Genomic DNA, 12,732 nt, shown 5'->3' with positions numbered 1-12,732 from the left:
ATATTGCTATTAATTAGAAGAAAAAAAAGCTTGTTTGAAGAAAAGCTACTCTACTGAACTGAGTAACTTTCATGCTGCTGAAAATGTAGTTTAGTCAGGAGTGTTGCAAATTACGCCTTAAGACAAGAAGTAATGTGTTCAAAATTCAGTTATTTAATTTTCCACACATGTACAGACGTCCTATATGTGCATCAAAGTATGAAATGAGCATGTGCTTCAAGACAAATGACTGCCGATGCCAAATATATCTTGTGAAAGAGCCCACACCAACCATCGCAACACTTCAGAATGGGAATTGATGTCATCCCTCAACCGTTCACTGGCTTGGCTGGCTGCAATAAAACAGTCTCGCATTGAAAACACATTAGCTCATGATTTACCATTTAGGGAAAATGACAGTCTAGTCTTTATTTGACTGGCCCTAAATAGACAAATGACTGTGGCCATGATGGCAAGAGAAAGCGAGCGAGAGATGTATGAAAGAACAAAAGGCAGTCTTGCTCTTCTCGTTGCTCTTTCAGTAGGACTGATGGAATGGAAAGTGAGTACGGAGGACTGCCGGTTCCAATGTGGCCTCCAGGGCACCGTGGTCAGCTGCACCCCACTGACTACCGTTCTGACACGGACGTGTCCTCTGCTAACACTACCCGGGCCCATATCGATCCTCATGAAATCGGAAACCATCATCTGTGACTGCTGGGTGCTCTGGGGAAGAAGGGCTGATTAACATGGATGGACTGATGTCGCCAGGCTTTCTCTGCTGGCCTACATGGAGACTTGAGCGGGAAGTGATGGGAAGTGTATGACTGTGCATATTAAGATTGGCCAGAAATATACAGCAAATGTTTTTAACAAACATCTCACTCTTAAGGCCAATTCACACTGCATTGGCAGACGGCAACAGGCACTTTGTCGGGTTTTGTAGGATCAGTGTGTTACGCCTGTTGGTGTCTTTCCTTATCTCAGATTTAACAAGCTGAATCGGCGTTTGTCGGGTCATGGAATGTCTGGGAAGTGAGGTACTGTAATCGGGTGATTGTTCACGTCAGTTGTCGTCTGTCTGTGTGTAATGGAGGCAAACTAGTAAGGGCTGTGTGTGTTAACCTCACTCCCCTTGCCTCTAGAGACGTGCTAGCGAGTTATGCTAGAGACTGCGTTCTTTAAAGGGTTAGTTCACCCAAAAATGAAAATTCTGTCATTAATTACTCACCCTCATGTCGTTGGACACCCGTAAGACGTCCGTTCATATTCGGAACACAAATGAAGATATTTTAGTTGAAAGCTGATGGCTGAGAAAGGCTTCAGACAGGCCTCCATTGGCATTCAGTACATTGACACTTCCAAGATCCATGAAAGGCACTTAAAACGTCGTTACAAAGTCTATCTCACCACAGTGGCTCTACAATAACTTTACGATGCGACGACAATAGTTTTTGTGCGCAAAAAAAAATCCAAATAACACCTTTAACCAACTTGTTCTCGACTTCCGTGTGTGCCTCCACGACGCATGCGCGAGAATATGACGTAGCGCCGGCGTTCGGGAATCCATGAAATACACACTTTAACCCCATTTTGAGAACTACGCCGAGACCTAAAGCACGATCAATGTAGAATCCAACAGCTTAGACACGCGCGTCTTCCTCTGCTCGTAAACAAATCGCTTCTGGGTCATATGTCCGAACGCCGGATCTGCGTCATATTCTCGCGCATGCGTCGTGGAGGCACACACGGAAGTCGTGAACAAGTTGGTTAAAGGTGTTATTTTGATTTTTTTTTGCGCACAAAAACTATTGTCGTCGCATCGTAAAGTTATTGTAGAGCCATTGTGGTGAGATAGACTTTGTAACGACGTTTTAAGTGCCTTTCATGGATCTTGGAAGTGTCAATGTACTGAATGCCAATGGAGGCCTGTCTGAAGCCTTTCTCAGCCATCAGCTTTCAACTAAAATATCTTCATTTGTGTTCCGAATATGAACGGAGGTCTTACGGGTGTCCAACGACATGAGGGTGAGTAACTAATGACAGAATTTTCATTTTTGGGTGAACTAACCCTTTAACATCCTTGTTACGGCGCCTGCATCCCATGCCAGAGATGCCGGTTCGAATCCCGTTCGGAGAGGGTTGAGTAGGTCCGATTACATGTGCAGTGTGAACTGGTCTTTAGAAGAAAAGGTTCTATGTATAACCTTACAGGGGTCCTATTATGTCTCTTTACGAAGTCTTGATTTTGTTTTTGGGGTGTACTAGAATATGCTTTCATGCTTGATTGTTCAAAAAATGTATAATTTTTCACATATTTTACATTAGCCTATTACAGCACCTCTCTCCCAGTCTGGCCCAAACGGCGTTGAGTTCCGGTTTCGATGAAGCCCAGTGTGTTGTGATTGGCACTGCATATCATGTTCTGGAAATGTCCCGCCCCTCACCATAATCGTGAGCTCCCTGTTCAGATGTAAATATTAATTAATTCATATTAAATGAAAATTAACCCATTATTTACTCACCCTCAAGCCATCCTAGGTGTATATGACATTCTTCTTTCTGATGAACACAATCAGAGTTACATGGATATATATCCTGATGTTTCCAAGCTTTATAATGGCAGTGAACGGGGCTCATGGGTTTGAAACTCAAAAAAGTGCATCCATCCATTATAAACGTACTCCACACGGCTCCGGGGGTTTAATAAAGGTCTTCTGAAGTGAATCGATGGGGTTGTGTAAGAAATATATCCATATTTAAAGCTTTGTAAAGTAAAAAATCTAGCTTCCGCCAGGTCGCCTTCCGTATTCAACTTACAAAAAAAGTGTAACTGACGCGACATATGATTTTGGACATAGCGTGAGCGTTTTGAACTGTGAGAGGCATTTAACACACCAGTGTTAAATTCGTTGACAAAACATTTTCGTCATCATTTTTGTCAACAACCTTTTTCCACTGACAAAAACGAGACGATAACTGAAAAAAAAAACAGTTTTGGATGACAAAAACGATGACGAAAATGTACTGTTATTTTCGTCAACGAATACAAATGAGATGAAAATGTTGGGGAGGGACGATTAGGGAAGAGATCCAGTCAGTACTGATGTCCTGTGTAATAGATGCGCACATTTGGATTGTATAAAGTGCTGATCTAGCTGATCTGCGGGAAAACGCGGCGCTGTTGTGCTTCTACAGGCTCACGGATCTCCAATACAGCACTTCAGAGCGGTTCACAATCAATGAATAGCGCACATTTATGCCAGGTAACTAATGCTGATGAATAATGACAATATTTACTTTACAATGTTTTCATTGTAAAATGTTTTAGACAGTTGTAACAATGCATATTTTATCTCTCATCTGAACTTGAAAGAGCAGTCTGCAACTGCAATAGCAAGGCGCAGACATTTCAAAATAAGAGTCACGGTGTATTTCGAGCTTGTTTATAATAAAAAAGTTTTTGATTACACAATAAACTGTATTTAATTTAATTCCCATTTAATTTATAGTCAGGAGGAAAGACTAAGAACAGTATTTGACACATATTATTCAAAAAAGTATTAGGGATATAATAGTTAACTAAAACCATTAAAAAATATTCATTACTTGAAATTAAATAAATGTTAACTGAAATAAAAAATAAATAACTTAAACTTATTTGAAGCTTTAGCTTAACCTGATATACTAACTAAAACAGAAGTACACAATTATAAAAACTATGCAGATGTTTAAAAAAACAAACAAGAGCTCTCTTTCGTGTATTTTTGCGCTTGAACGGTCAAAAACACAATTATGTCAAAATGTTGGTTTTGCCATGTATTCAAGTAACAGTAGGTTATGTAATGCTTAAATTCTCAATGAATGCATTAGTCTACTCTACTGTAGATTTAGTCGACTAAAATCTTATGATATTTAGTCGACTAAAACTAAAATCATTCAGGTGACTAAAATATGACTAAAACTAAATGGCATTTTAGTCAAAAGACTATGACTAATACTAAACAGGCACCAAACGGTTCAAGGTCCAAAGGACAGTTTCAGTGCAGCTTCAAAGGGCTTTAAATGATATCAGACGATGAATAAGAGTTATCTAGCGAAACGATCGGCCATTAAAAAAAAAAAAAAAGTTTACGTTTTATAAGCACAAATGCTCGCCTTGCTCTGTTCTGTGATGTTCGCACTGAAACTGTCCTTTGGACCTTGAACCGTTTGGAGCCCATTGAAGTCCATTATATGGAGAAAAATCCTGGAATGTTTTCATCAACAACCTTAATTTATTTTCGACTGAAGAAAGAAAGACATGGACATCTTGGATGACATGGGGGTGAGTAAATTATCAGCAAAAGTTTATTTAAAAGAGAACTAATCCTTTAAAATGCACATATAGATCATAGAAATCAAAATAAAAAAGTGCCCCCCAACCCCCCTAACTACCTCACATGAGGGATCTCAGTGATTATAAACCTGCCTACATTCCTGGGTATGATAAAGGGATGTACAATATGGTCATGCAGAATACGCCATTAATATTTGCTTTATAAGTATTATAAGTAATAATAAACAGCCAATGTCCTAATATGCACGCTATTTTGCTACTAGTTAATAGTGAGCATTGAAACCTAAACTAAAGTTTTACCATTTTTTTATACCCTTACTGGGGGCTGAACAACCCCCCCCCCCCCCCCCCCAAATGAAAATCCTTGAATCGCCCCTGCTTTGCAACCTTGCAAAATTGCATCTTTTTTTATGCACAAACAGCAACATTTACACACTAACTAAAGATGCTGTCAGATGCTTCATATCTATAACATTTTAGGGGTTCCCATCATGGGATCATCTTATGCATTTAGTTGCAATTAATAATTTTGTTTTAATTTTATTTTTATTTATTTTTTATTACATGTTGTGAATTAAGCAGCTCGTAAACATGCTTTATCACTAGAAAATGAAATTATTATATAACCCATTTAACATAAAGTATTAAGTATTATGCAAACATTTAAGAAATGTTTCCTTAGTTAGTTATTGGCAAAAAGGGTTCTTTAAAATTGAGTCAGGTTCTATTTAGAACATATATACCTGTATGTATTGCTTAATTATTATTGGTACTCAATTATTAATAATGGTTCTTATTATCATCAATGAATTGACATGAATTGTCATCTGCTTAATATTTTGTGAAAACCGTGATACATTTATTAAAAGAGTCTTTGATGAATAGAAAATTCAAAAGAACAACACTTATTTAAAATGTAAATATTTTTTAACATTTTAAATGTATTTAATGCCACTTTTCCAAAATTCAACTTTTGAGTATAGCGCATCACAGTTTCTACAAAAATATTAAACAACACAACTGTTTTCAACATTGATAATAATAGGAAATGTTTCTTGAGCAGCAAATCAGCATATTAGAATGATCTCTGAAGGACCATGTGACACTGAAGACTGGAGTAATGATGCTGAAAATTCAACTCTGATCACAATAATTAATTAAAACATATGTCACTGTCATATGCTTTCTTAGTTGGGGACACTAAATATTCAACAATTACTGATGTGCCTGCATTGACACCATTTGTATTAGAACTGAACTAAGCTGGAAGATGACATCACTGTTTACTCCAGAGTGGCTGTAAATAAAGGTTTAACAAAGACTAGACTTGACTATAGTTCTGGTCCTTGATTCTGAATTTTGTTGTTGTTGTTGTTGTTGATGTTGTTTTTAGTTTGTGATTGTGTAGCACTTTGGGCAACTTGTGTTGTAGTAAACTGTGCTTAATAAATAAATACATTTCACATTTAATCTCCAAATTAATGTAGAAACCACTTAAATACAGTATTTTGTTTTAAATATGTGTTGTAATGGCATCTTTTTATTAATGAAGGCCAGTATCACTGATACTAAAACTTCTACTAATGCCTCTATGATTATTTTTTTTTTTAAACATTAATGATAGACATTCAAGTATAATTGAAAGCTATCAATTCAACATTTATTAGGCTTTTAAAATGACAACTTTCAGTTTAAGCGAACTTAAAATAATCTTCACATAAACCCATTATAATATGTCATATTTACCTGTGGCCTTTAAGAGCATGATCATATAATGTAACGCTAGCCAAAGAATTATAGAAAAAATGGATGCTGCATTAATTACGTTAAATATTTTTAATGCGTTAAACTGGAAAAAAATGAATCACATGCATTAACGCATTAATTTTGACAGCACACACACACACACACACACACACACACACACACACACACACACACACACACACACACACACACACACACACACACACACACACACACACACACACACACACACACACACACACACACACACACACACACACACACACACACACACACACACACACACACACACACATATATATATGGGCCTTATTGAAAAAAAAATATATATATAAAGTGGTCACATGACCCACAGGGGTCCATTTTGTGTACTGTTTCAGCACATGTGCACAGGTCACATGGCTCCATATTTTCTCCAAAGAAAAGTGCATTTTTCACCAATTTCCATCCAGTTAATCACCCACAAAAAAATATGAGTCATCTTCACTGGTAAGTAAAGAAGTATTTTCAAGAACTTTTCATTACATATCATCAAATGTTTTAGAGTAAATAACCAAAAACTGTGTGTTGCCTCAAGGCAACATTGTACCATAATGGAATCGCATAAGGCCATACCAGACACACTGGGTTGGATACAAATATAGTATATTTGTAAGGAAAAGAGCTAGGATTCTCTAAATATATTTGCATTTTTGCATGATTTTGTAATGTACTTATAAGAATAGTATTCACATACTATAACTGCACATATTATTATAAAAAAAAATTCTATAGCACTTAAAAAGGTATAAAACAAAAATGTTAGTTGATGAGGGTGAGGATGAGGTGTCATACTGCGATGAGGAAGATGAGGGTCATAGTGACAAGAGAGTGAAGGTGAGGTTGAGATTGAAGATGGAGATGAGGATGAAGATTGATATGATAACTTGATATGATGGTTTGGTAATAATTTTGTTCCACTATGGTATAATGTTGCCAGAGAAACAGCTGAATTTGAAATGTTACTTTTTATTAAATATGAAATTTGTAATACATGAAAAACTGGATGAATGTGTTTGTTCAGGTGTCTGGTTGAAGAAACTGATGTTTTAAATAAATATATTTCTTTTCAAATGTCAAATGTTTCAATTTGTCCGTTGTGGTACAATGTTGCCTTGAGGCGACAAACTTTAAAAAAAATAAATAAATAAAATAATGATGAAAATTTGTATGGCTTGTTATAGTGTCCTATTTTAAGCAGGAAAAACACCACAAATAATTTTGTACTCATTGAAATCATTTTGCGTACCATAGAGGGATATATAAATATATATATACAGTATATATATATATATATATATATATATATATATATATATATATATATATATATATATATATATATATATATATATATATATATATATATATATATATATATACTGTATATACTGTATATATATATATATATATATATATATATATATATATATAAATATGTGTGTGTGTGTGTGTGTGTGTGTGTGTTGTCAAAATTAACGCGTTAACTTTGTTGATAGCACACACACACACGCACACGCGCACACGCACACGCACACACACACACACATATTATTATGATTATTTATTAAATTTTTTTCAATAAGGCCCATTGAGCCACAGTTTACAGTTAATTTAAAACAGCCAATGGGTTTTTATTTGAAAATGTATTAAAATAGAAAACTTACTTAAGAGACTTTTGTATTCCTTTGTGTTTATATGTAGTCAGAATTCACAGCTAATGTTAAATGGCCATCAATGGATAAAGATTTTCGGGATCCAGATTGTAGTTACAGCATCTACCAACCGTGGCTAACCAGACCATACTAACCAGTCAAACCTTTATAGCCACATTTGATATGATCCATTCGAAAAGTCTGATCAGATTATAAATGTAAAATGGTTTGAGAATAACTGTTTTTGTAGATGCTCAATAGATTGCTCCTGTGAATGATTTCCCACTTGTTCTTGATTACTGAATTACTGAGTTTTTAGGAATAATGTTATAATTATAACCAATTAAATTTGTCAGAGATGAGAATAATTGCACAAACCTTTTTTCATTACATACATATCCTAACTTTTCAATTACTTTTGAAAGATTGTATAAATTCCCACTACTTTTTCAGACCTGAAAGTAACTTTCCATAACTGTAAACCTATTGCTTGAAGACCAATGTGTTTGTATTCCGTAACATACAAGAACCTTTTCAGCCCCTTAACATTCAAATATGAATTATACCTCAGGGCCATGCAAAGCTAACATTACAAAGCAGTTCCTTACACATCTAATTGACAAAGTCTTAATGCATTTTCCACCCTAGGCAGCTATCAACCCGTCAACATTGGCTACTTTCAGCAAACCACAGATTAAAAAAATGACATATTTTCCCTCAAAGTCCATGTAAATTGAATCAAAATCCTTTGTACAGCTATTTCAATTTAGGCTGTGAAATGAACTTGCCTCTTTTTTAAAAAGCAGCTGTACTTCAAATGACTTATTCACTGCCAGAAAGGGGGATTTTTTAGCAAGCTTCCTGCAGGCAAATGCATTTTCCACGCATTCAAAACTTATTTTTTTTTAAACGTCAGCATCGCTTTTCTTTTATTCAGCATAGATCTGTGTCAACATTTAGCTGACATGGAGGACTCAGATTTTCCTCTGACAGCATTAGAGAGCTAAACCCAAAATGTATAAAGCGTGTACAATCGTGCTTTGCCAGTGCTGACGGATGTCGGTTTTGTGAGTTACAACAGAGATGATATACCAGATTTAACACAACAGCTTTGATCTTTGTAAAATCATCACCTGTTGTTTCAGACTTGTACTCTTCTTGTTGTAATGATTTCCTTTGTGTTTTCACAAAGCAGCTAGATCATACACTATATTGCCAAAAGTTTTGGAACGTCTGCCTTTACATGCACATGAACTTTAAATACATCCCATTCTTAATCTCTAGGGTTTAATATGTAGTTGTTCCTCCCTTTGCAGCTATAACAGCGTCAACTCTTCTGGGAAGGCTTTCCACAAGTAGGAGTGTGTTTATGGGAATCTATGACCATTCTTCTAGAATCACATTTGTGAGGTCAGGCACTGATGTTGGATGAGAAGGCCTGGCTCGCAGTCTCCGCTCTAATTCATCCCAAAGGTGTTCTTTCGAGTTGAGGTCAGAACTCTGAGCAGGCCAGTCAAGTTCCTCCAAACCAAACTCGCTCATCCATGTCTTTATGGACCTTGCTTTGTGCACTGGTGCGCAGTCATGTTGGAACAGGAAGGGGCCATCCCTAAACTGTTCCCACAAATTTGGGAGCATGAAATTGTCCAAAATGTCTTGGTATGCTGAAGCGTTAAGAGTTTCTTCCACTGGAACTAAGGGGCCAGGCCCAACCCCTGAAAAACAACCCCACACCATAATCCCCCCTCCACCAAACTTTACCCTTGCCAAAATGCAGTCAGGCAAGTACCGTTCTCCTGGCAACCACCAAACACAGACTCGTCCATCGGATTGCCAGACAGAGAAGTGTGATTCATTACTCCAGAGAACACGTCTCCTGCAAATAATGACCATTACCCCTGAAGAAATCAATGAACATGTGTTTAATGTTGAGTTGAAAGCAAATCGCTTTAATACACCATTAAGCCAGTTATGCATGAAGAGACCTAGTTCTTCACTCTTTCATTATCTTAGTGCATATTACATTCCACAGAGTTAAAATAAGGTCTTTTTCCATGCTATGCTCTTCCTTCCCAAAAAAAAAAAAAATGCAGACAGCAGCAATGAATGCACCATTGTGCTTCAGTTCATATGTTTAGATCATAACCCCAAGAAAAAGGCCTGAATCCATTCCAGACGCCGCTTGCTGTGCCCTTTTACACAGGCTATAAATTCATTTCTTTTATTTGGGTCGATGATGGTTCTTTAAATCATAAGTAGAAAATAATGATCGCCATGATCAAAGTTTATGGTTATAATTTAAGTGGAGCACTTCAATACACAGTTAAAGGCAAAAGCCATCACACTGACCATCTTTATCCCTGGACATTGAGGTCATTTCTTATGTCTGAGGTGCATTCACATCATTTTCTCATCTCCATTACTGCCTGCACTCTCCGTGAACTTGACTTTTAGTGTAACTGCAAGCCGGCCGCTTCAATTTCACGTTGTTCCATTCATCACTCACTTTCTCCCCTCATTGTTTCTTTTTCCTGAAAAAATCTCTTTGCTCTGTGCTTAAATGACTCAAGGTCAGATCTTAAGGGAGATACCATTTCAAAGGTTGACTGTCTTTTATTGTGTTGTTGCCCTATAAACAGAGTGAAAAGAGATGTGTTGGTTTATCTACTCTTCCGTCAGGTTGTATATCATAAATTCTATAACACGTATTTGTTCAGTAGCACAGTATTTTTTTTTTTTTTTCATTCCCAGAAAAGATACAAGGTTAAATACACAGTTACAATGATTCAGTATGTTTTATAACAGTTCTGCATGGAGGTGAAGATGTATATCCATTTCAACCGTTTAAGAGAATTATGGCTATGCATTTTTGCAGATGGCGCTGCGTACACTCAGATATATGAGGACACTGCACTTGTTTCCAGAGAAACGCCTTGGCAGTCGTCAGGTGCCATGAGGCAGTTTGTTCTGTGACAGTTGTGCGAAACATCCTGTCAGCTTCCAACACGGCTCATCATTAATGCCTAAATGATTACGCGGCCATGAAACAAATACATTATTCATCAAAAAGACACTGCGGAAGAAAGACTACACACAAAGATCTCGCCCCTAAATCTGACTCCAGACAATCAGACACACACACTCCTGCTGTTCGCAGCACAAGATTTACATTACACTGAAAGCTTGTTTGTTCTACGGGTGCTGGGCTTGGTGTTAATGTCATTTCCAGCCTTTGGATATTTCTGTTTGTCCTGTCAGCATCTGACAGACATTTTCTGGAATCCCGCGAGATGCGCACTAGTGCATTTTACACTAGGAATATTTCATCCTAAGTGCTGTTTTCACGCATTTCATTTGAATAACAACCGTAAGCTTGCGAAAGGCCCCGCATAAACACAAAACAAATTACTTGCAGTGTTATTTTTATTTTTAAGCATGACATTGTTTTGAATATGTTTCTTTTGGAAAAGCAATGGAGACTACGAGCAAATGAAACATGTATATGTGCCAAAAGAAATAGAGTTAACATAAGAAAAATTTGATCATAATATACATCTTAAAATAATTATTAGGAGGATTAAAATTGCCCCATTATGGAAATAGAATTTATTTGTGTTTAAAAGAAAAGTCTAAGTGAGCCCTACATTATAATTATCTATTCTAAAATAAACAAAATATATTTTGCAAAATATATTCAGAGAAATATCTTCAACTAGTATCGGTATATATTATTTTGGTAACACTTTACAATAAGGAACAACATTTGTTAACATTAGTCAACACATTAACTGACAGGAACAACCTTTATTTGTGTTAGCTAATAAAAATGTTAATGTCCACAATACATTACCTAATGTTAAAAGATACACATTAGATAGATAGATAGATAGATAGATAGATAGATAGATAGATAGATAGATAGATAGATAGATAGATAGATAGATAGATAGATAGATAGATAGATAGATAGATAGATAGATAGATAGATAGATAGATAGATAGATAGATAGATAGATAGATAGATAGATAGATAGATAGATAGATAGATAGATAGATGAGCCCGGTCACACGAAAATGCGTGTATAAATGGAATGTATATGCCAAAATGAGTTTTGGCGTGCATATGGTACGCAGTTTTTCAGGTGCATATGATACGAACTTTATGGCGTATTATACGCACAAATCCCTCACCCCCATCCTACCCAAGAGCATGTTATATACACGGCATAAAGTGCATATCATATGCACATGAAAAACTGTGTACCATATGCAAGCCAAAACTCATTTTGGCGTATACATTCCACGATATTACACACTCATATCTTCTGATATGCATTCTCATGTGATCCTGTTGGACAGACAGACAGACAGACAGACAGACAGACAGACAGACAGACAGACAGACAGACAGACAGACAGACAGACAGACAGATAGATAGATAGATAGATAGATAGATAGATAGATAGATAGATAGATAGATAGATAGATAGATAGATAGATAGATAGATAGATAGATAGATAGATAGATAGATAGATAGATAGATAGATAAAAACATCTAAAATGCCTGAGACTTTTGCATAATATAAAATCAATAAAACCAGAAACAATTTATAAAAGGGTTAAAGACAGTGTCAAACAGAAACATTTATGTAAATATAATTATTATAAATATATTTGTATAATTATTTATGATATAAAAAATATATAATTATTTGTTTTCACTGCAAAAAAGAAGGGGCTCAGTTCAGGGATGAATCATTGTTTTTTTGTTTTTTTTTGAACAGGTTCATTTCAATTCTCTAATTAACTGATTCTCTAAAATGATTTGGACTTCCCAATGTATCAAATGAGTGAATATTTTAAGAGAGACGTTTGATTATTGCCTCGGGTGTAAAGCTTGTGAATGAAATATAAAATTATGAAATTAAATGAAAAATTATATTTAATATTA

Source organism: Gobio gobio (assembly GCF_949357685.1).
Source record: "Gobio gobio genome assembly, chromosome: 16".
In the NCBI taxonomy this organism is placed as follows: domain Eukaryota; kingdom Metazoa; phylum Chordata; class Actinopteri; order Cypriniformes; family Gobionidae; genus Gobio; species Gobio gobio.
The sequence above is the reverse complement of the archived record's forward strand: the minus strand, read 5'-3'. Positions refer to the sequence as shown.